This window comes from Mytilus edulis, chromosome 8 (genome assembly GCF_963676685.1).
Source record: "Mytilus edulis chromosome 8, xbMytEdul2.2, whole genome shotgun sequence".
Lineage (NCBI taxonomy): Eukaryota > Metazoa > Mollusca > Bivalvia > Mytilida > Mytilidae > Mytilus > Mytilus edulis.
Genome location: NC_092351.1, coordinates 12202276 through 12210451, shown reverse-complemented (window position 1 = coordinate 12210451; position 8176 = coordinate 12202276). Strand labels below are relative to the sequence as shown.

General features: G+C 33.7%; 1 long non-coding RNA gene across 1 annotated transcript; it reads right to left on the bottom strand.

Annotated features, from left to right (window-relative positions):
- Positions 1-971: 971 nt before the first annotated feature.
- Positions 972-4283, bottom strand: LOC139486896 (uncharacterized). Its single transcript, XR_011655669.1, has 2 exons — positions 4112-4283; positions 972-1418 (listed from the first exon to the last, which is right to left on the bottom strand). It is a non-coding gene; the product is annotated as an uncharacterized lncRNA (long non-coding RNA).
- Between the last annotated feature and the right edge of the window lie 3893 nt (positions 4284-8176).

Genomic DNA, 8176 nt, shown 5'->3' with positions numbered 1-8176 from the left:
TATTTGGATACATGTTTGGTGTTGTCTTTTCCGAGTGTATTGTGGTATAATAATTTATGTTTAGTGTTGTCTATGTTAAGTGTACTCTAATGATATACTGATAGATGTGTGATGTTGTCTATTCAGAGTGTAATAAAATATATGAGTGGTCTTGTCTATTCCGAATGTATTGGGATAGATGTTTGGTGTTGTCTATTCCGAGTGTATTAAGATATATAAGTGGTGTTGTCTATTCAAAGTATATTGGGATATATATGTGGTGTTGTCTTTTCCGAGTGTTTTAAGTTGGATGAGTGGTATTGTCTATTCCGAGTGTATCAGGGTAGATGGTTGGTTTGTTTTCTGTTCCAAGTGTATTGGGATAGATGAGTGATCTTGTCTATTCATAGTGTATTGAAATAGATGATTGGTATTGTCTATAGATGTTTGGTGTTGTCTTCTCTGAGGATATTGGGATAGATGTGTGGTTTTGTCTTTTCAGAGTGTATTAAGATAGATGTTTGGTGTTGTCTATTCCGAGTGGATTTGGGATAGATGTTTGACGTTGTCTATTCCGAATGTATTGGGATAGATGTGTGGTGTTGTCTTTTCAGAGTGTATTAAGATAGATGAGTTGTCTTGTTTAATCCGAGTGTATTGGGATAGATGTTTGACGTTGTCTATTCCGAATGTATTAGGATATATGTTTGTTGTTGTCTACTCTAAGGTAATTGAGATTGATGTGTGGTGTTGTCGGATAGATGTTTGGTGTTGTCTATTCGTAGTGTTTTGGGATAGATGTTTGGCGTTGTCTATTCTGAGTGTATAGGGATAGATTAGTGGTTATTTCGAGTTTATTTGGGATAGATGTGTAGTGTTCTTTATGTCGAGTTTGTGTGGATAAATGTAATTAACATGCATGTACATTCAAACTTTTCAATTTTTAGTGAACGGAAAGTAACAGGAAAAACGCATAAATATATAAGAATACATTCATTTGTAATGTTTTATTAAATGATTCATAAAGAAAATTGAAAAATCAACTGAACATAAAAGAAAGATGGTCAAGTTGACGAGATGTAATATCTGTTAGGTTGACGAGATGTAATATCTGTTAGGTTGACGAGATGTAATATCTGTTAGGTTCAGAATTTATGGTTATATCCTGGATAGTATCCATGTTGATTACAGAAGTAGTTACACTTCTGTTTGATGTATTGGCAATTCTGGCAACACTGATTGTAGTAGTAATATCCTCTGTTATAGTAAATTGGTCTGCATTGGTAACGGAGGCACTTGTTCAAGCCGTAGTTACACTGGTTGTAACATTGATACACATTTGACAGTCTGTGTCTTCGCCCCCAAAGTCCAGTTTTAAGACCTTGTACAGTATTGGCATACATTAAAACAGCACACAGTGCCAGCAAAACAAATTTCATCTGGAAAAAGATTTTATTGTTTAATCCCTGTCAATAGCACACAGTGACAGCAATACACATTTTTAATGTAAAATATATGTTATTGTTTAATCAGTATAAACAGCAAGAGGAAACACTAGACTGAAGCGATGTTCGAAACCCTTAAAACAACAATTTTGATGTCATAATCAATACAATCAAAATGTGACTTAGGTAATAGAATGCAATACAATGGGAGCGAGAAACACTCAATAAAGAGAATGTGACTTGGGTAATAGAATGCAATACAATGGGAGCGAGAAACACTAAATAAAGAGAATGTGACTTAGGTAATAGAATGCAATACAATGGGAGCGAGAAACACTCAATAAAGAGAATGTGGCTTAGGTAATAGAATGCAATACAATGGGAGCGAGAAACACTCAATAAAGAGAATGTGACTTGGGTAATAGAATGCAATACAATGGGAGCGAGAAACACTCAATAAAGAGAATGTGACTTAGGTAATAGAATGCAATACAATGGGAGCGAGAAACACTAAATAAAGAGAATGTGACTTAGGTAATAGAATGCAATACAATGGGAGCGAGAAACACTCAATAAAGAGAATGTGACTTAGGTAATAGAATGCAATACAATGGGAGCGAGAAACACTCAATAAAGAGAATGTGACTTAGGTAATAGAATGCAATACAATGGGAGCGAGAAACACTCAATAAAGAGAATGTGACTTAGGTAATAGAATGCAATACAATGGGAGCGAGAAACACTCAATAAAGAGAATGTGACTTGGGTAATAGAATGCAATACAATGGGAGCGAGAAACACTCAATAAAGAGAATGTGACTTGGGTAATAGAATGCAATACAATGGGAGCGAGAAACACTAAATAAAGAGAATGTGACTTAGGTAATAGAATGCAATACAATGGGAGCGAGAAACACTCAATAAAGAGAATGTGACTTAGGTAATAGAATGCAATACAATGGGAGCGAGAAACACTCAATAAAGAGAATGTGACTTGGGTAATAGAATGCAATACAATGGGAGCGAGAAACACTCAATAAAGAGAATGTGACTTAGGTAATAGAATGCAATACAATGGGAGCGAGAAACACTAAATAAAGATAATGTGACTTAGGTAATAGAATGCAATACAATGGGAGCGAGAAACACTCAATAAAGAGAATGTGACTTAGGTAATAGAATGCAATACAATGGGAGCGAGAAACACTCAATAAAGAGAATGTGACTTAGGTAATAGAATGCAATACAATGGGAGCGAGAAACACTCAATAAAGAGAATGTGACTTGGGTAATAGAATGCAATACAATGGGAGCGAGAAACTCTCAATAAAGAGAATGTGACTTAGGTAATAGAATGCAATACAATGGGAGCGAGAAACACTCAATAAAGAGAATGTGACTTAGGTAATAGAATGCAATACAATGGGAGCGAGAAACACTCAATAAAGAGAATGTGACTTAGGTAATAGAATGCAATACAATGGGAGCGAGAAACACTCAATAAAGAGAATGTGACTTAGGTAATAGAATGCAATACAATGGGAGCGAGAAACACTCAATAAAGAGAATGTGACTTAGGTAATAGAATGCAATACAATGGGAGCGAGAAACACTCAATAAAGAGAATGTGACTTGGGTAATAGAATGCAATACAATGGGAGCGAGAAACACTCAATAAAGAGAATGTGACTTAGGTAATAGAATGCAATACAATGGGAGCGAGAAACACTCAATAAAGAGAATGTGACTTAGGTAATAGAATGCAATACAATGGGAGCGAGAAACACTCAATAAAGAGAATGTGACTTAGGTAATAGAATGCAATACAATGGGAGCGAGAAACACTCAATAAAGAGAATGTGACTTAGGTAATAGAATGCAATACAATGGGAGCGAGAAACACTCAATAAAGAGAATGTGACTTAGGTAATAGAATGCAATACAATGGGAGCGAGAAACACTCAATAAAGAGAATGTGACTTAGGTAATAGAATGCAATACAATGGGAGCGAGAAACACTCAATAAAGAGAATGTGACTTAGGTAATAGAATGCAATACAATGGGAGCGAGAAACACTCAATAAAGAGAATGTGACTTAGGTAATAGAATGCAATACAATGGGAGCGAGAAACACTCAATAAAGAGAATGTGAAAAAGATCATAGTTGGTCTATTGTTTATCTCTATGTTTTGGCTCATTGGTAAAAATTGAAAGTCTTAGAGGTTCATCAATTCTGTAAAGTCTCTAGGCTTCTTCAGTCGGGAGAATACACGTTGTTATGTGGTAATGACTACATAATATTATTTAAAACTGCTTTTAAAGCGATTGATGACCATTTTTGTTCTACTTTTGTAAACTACTATAATGCATAGTTGCTAGTTGCGAACACAATATATATGCATAGACATAGGAAGATGTGGTTGAGTGCCAACGAGATAACTCTTCAACCAAGTCACAACTTACAAAAGCAAAACCCTTATAGGTCATGGTACGATCTTCAACACAGAGCACCGGCTCACACTGAACAGTAAGCCACCAAAGACCCCCCCCCCAAAAAAAAAAAAAAACACAACACAAGTGTACATGTTTGATAGACTCGGCCATGATTTTTGTCTCTGCATAAGACGACCGATCACATAAAATGCCAAATTGTTTTTTCATGGAGAATGATTAACATACGACATACCTGCATGATTGAATTATGTGTTAAAGAAGATAATAAACTGTCCTCAAATTATGTCTTCAAAACCTGTAAATATATAAAGATAAAACATTTTAAAATTCAACACTTATATGAAATCATTTTAAGTTTATAGATTTAAAATAACAAAGATGTGTTCACCTTCATTTTTATAATGTCGATCGGCGGTATAAATCATGAATTGTACAGGATTCTTTGTATGCATTTTGAAATTCGTCTACGACAGTATATTTATATAACTTAAAAGATGATCATACACAAACCAAGACATCTAAAAGATTTGATTGAAATTACAATATCTGTTGCCTTTTTTTTTTTTTTTTTTTTTTTTTTTGTCTTTTTATCATTTCTTTTAAATTGTAACTCTATATGTATAATGTACTTACCCTCTGAAGATCTATAATACTTAGGACATCTGAAAACCTAGACATATATAGAGAAATTTCTGGCAAGTAATTAAAGCCTCTTCCTGATTTTGGTTATGCACATCCTTTAATACTATATCCGAATAAGAGTTATATTTCTTAAATTTTTAAACCATGCATCCTTAACACTATAATGTTCTTAGAATAATTGAGTAATTGTTTTAAAATAAGATAACCTGGAGATTAATACTGGTAATTTAGTAAATATACGTTTAAATTGAACTGTAAAAGTATACCAGTAGGAGGAGCCATTAATAGAGCCATAGAGACACACAAAAATATAAGTAGAAGAGAAATTGACAAACCCTTGGCCAAAAAATAACCCAAAACAACGTTTAGACAAAAAAAAAACAACATATCCACAGAAAGGCTGCTGCTAAATTTCTTCTTTCGTCATTAAACCACATATGTCAAGTAATTTTCTTTAATAAGGAAAATGGTATAAATTAAATGTAGTAAATCGAGTTTTGTACGGCGAAAAATTTGGCTTTTAACAACATAACATTGATGTTAATCTTTTGACCTATACCTTTCCTTTATAAGTTTACATCAGATGCATTTTTTTTAAATAAATGTGTGCACAGTTTCATCCGGAGCACCTGTGACCACCATCAGTTTGTGGTGAGGTTCGAGTTGTTTAGTCTTCTATGTTTTGTCTTCTGTACTATTATTTGTGTTTGTCTATTTATTTTTAGCCATGGCGTTGTCAGTTTATTTTCAATCTATGAGTTTGACTTTCCCGCTGGTATCTTTCGTCCCTCTTTTACAGCTGACAATATTTTGAAGATGCTCGTTTTGTCCTCTGTTCTATTATTTGTATGTTTGTCTATTTATTTTTAGCCATGGCGTTGTCAGTTTATTTTCAATCTATGAGTTTGACTTTCCCGCTGGTATCTTTCGTCCCTCTTTTACAGCTGACAATATTTTGAAGATGCTCGTTTTGTCCTCTGTACTATTATTTGTATGTTTGTCTATTTATTTTTAGCCATGGCGTTGTCAGTTTATTTTCAATCTATGAGTTTGACGGTCCCGCTGGTATCTTTCGTCCTTCTTTTACAGCGGACAATATTTTTGAAGATGCTCGTTTTGTCCTCTGTACTATTATTTGTATGTTTGTCTATTTATTTTTAGCCATGGCGTTGTGTGTTTATTTTCAATCTATGAGTTTGACTGTCCCTCTGGTATCTTTCGTCCCTCTTTTACAGCGGACAATATTTTTGAAGATGCTCGTTTTGTCCTCTGTACTATTATTTGTATGTTTGTCTATTTATTTTTAGCCATGGCGTTGTCAGTTTATTTTCAATCTACGAGTTTGACTGTTCTCTGGTATCTTTCGTCCCTCTTTTACAGCTGACAATTTTTTTGAAGATGCTCGTTTTGTCCTCTGTACTATTATTTGTATGTTTGTCTATTTATTTTTAGCCATGGCGTTGTCAGTTTATTTTCAATCTACGAGTTTGATTGTCCCTCTGGTATCTTTCGTCCCTCTTTTACAGCTGACAATATTTTTGAAGATGTTCGTTTTGTGCTCTGTACTATTATTTGTATGTTTGTCTATTTATTTTTAGCCATGGCGTTGTCAGTTTATTTTCAATCTATGAGTTTGACTGTCCCGCTGGTATCTTTCGTCCCTCTTTTACAGCGGACAATAATTTTGAAGATGCTCGTTTTGTTCTCTGTACTATTATTTGTATGTTTGTCAATTATTTTTAGCCATTGCGTTGTCAGTTTATTTTCAATCTATGAGTTTGACTGTCCCTCTGATATCTTTCGTCCCTCTTTTACAGCTGACAATATTGTTGAAGATGCTCGTTTTGTCCTCTGTACTATTATTTGTATGTTTGTCAATTATTTTTAGCCATGGCGTTGTCAGTTTATTTTATCAATCTATGAGTTTGACTATCCCTCTGGTATCTTTCGTCCCTCGTTTACAGCTGACAATATTTACAATATATGTATACAATAGATGTATGTATTTGACTTTCACCGAGTAAAAGACACAGTTTCTTTCAAATTTAGCTAAATCATGAGGAGACCTGTTTATGTCGCTTTGTCGTTTCTGCAACTGCTAGATTGAATATAAACAGTATAACTCGTTATCCTAAAGCTAACATGTCGTTCGTTATGCTCATTAATGGTTGTTGTGAAATACCACTGTTTTGTCCCTCAGGTTCAATCAGGCTTCTACAATGGGCGCATTACATTTGCGCGCATTAGGGGATTAAAATGTTTTACGTTTGCGCGCAGCTTTTGATTACATTTGTGCGCATTTATCTTACAGGTAAACTCAGGTAAAAAAAAGGAATATAATAAGATATAAATAATATCAAAATATAAATAACTATAATTTTCATATTAGATATGACTTAAAATCATTAAGTTTGAAAATAGTTTTTAATTATATATTGTTTATATCGAACTATAAGACAAAATATAAAGTGTTCCTAATAAATTCAGTCATAACTTAGAGCAAACATGTAACTTCATTACGAATTTGTCAGGGTGAACAAGTACCCCGAGTAGTGATCTCTTTTAAATTCGTAAATAATTTAAGTTAGTTTGAAAAGTTTGGTCAAGGCACGAACAGTTGACGTTTGTTTTTTTTTATAACAAATCGGGAAGAAAATCATTAGTACATGATGAATATAAAACTTTTCGTATTAATAGAATATAATGCAACCGACTTATCCTGCTTGAATCCCACTTCAACCTCCTCGTGGGTGAGTAGGTGACTTAGCCTAACGGAAAGGTACTTTTACTTAAAAATAATTGAACAAATTTATAAATAAATAAGTATTATAACCTGAGCTTACCTGAGTTTACCTGTCAAATAAATGCTCGCAATTGTAATCAAAAGCTGCGGGCAAACGTAATGTTTTTTTGCGCGTAAATGTGATGGTAATGCGCGCAAACGTAATGCACCGTCTACGGGCTCTACAATAATCAACATTTTTCTGTAATATTATTTCAAGGTTTCCTCCAATTTAAGATATAAATGCCTATCGATGTCGTGGATGTTATTATTATTATTATATGTCTCAGCACCTAGAACGAAAGTTGAGAGTATTTCAGGCCTGTATATGTCTTTTTTCAATTTAGATATTTCTCTTTTATGTAGCCGTCCATAACATATATGACATATATTCCACTTAACATTGCCCAACCAACACTCAATCAACCATTTATATGTAGTTTGATTTCACCAGTAATTTATTTTATCTGTATTATTTTGACCTATTCATAGTTGCTTCACTTTAAGGCGTCGTCCAAAATACTCTCCGCTACAAAAACCAGCGAACACGTTTATTCAAATGAATGCTAACGTAGTTATGCCTTATGAGTTTTAAGACAATTTATATAGCATATCTGTACCAATTATAAGCTTACACAATCTTCCGATTTATTTTTTTCTTACATTTATCGTGTTATTCAATTCAAAGACTGCTGTTGTCTGTTCTTTGGTCGGGTTGTTGTCTCTTTGCCACATTCCCCATTTCAATTTTCAATTTTAAATACCATCCCAGTAGCCAGTACTTCGGTACTAATATGACATTACGAAATTTGTGTTATTGCAATTTGCTGATACAAAATTATGTTAATTGTTTGAAATCAAGGAATATATCAT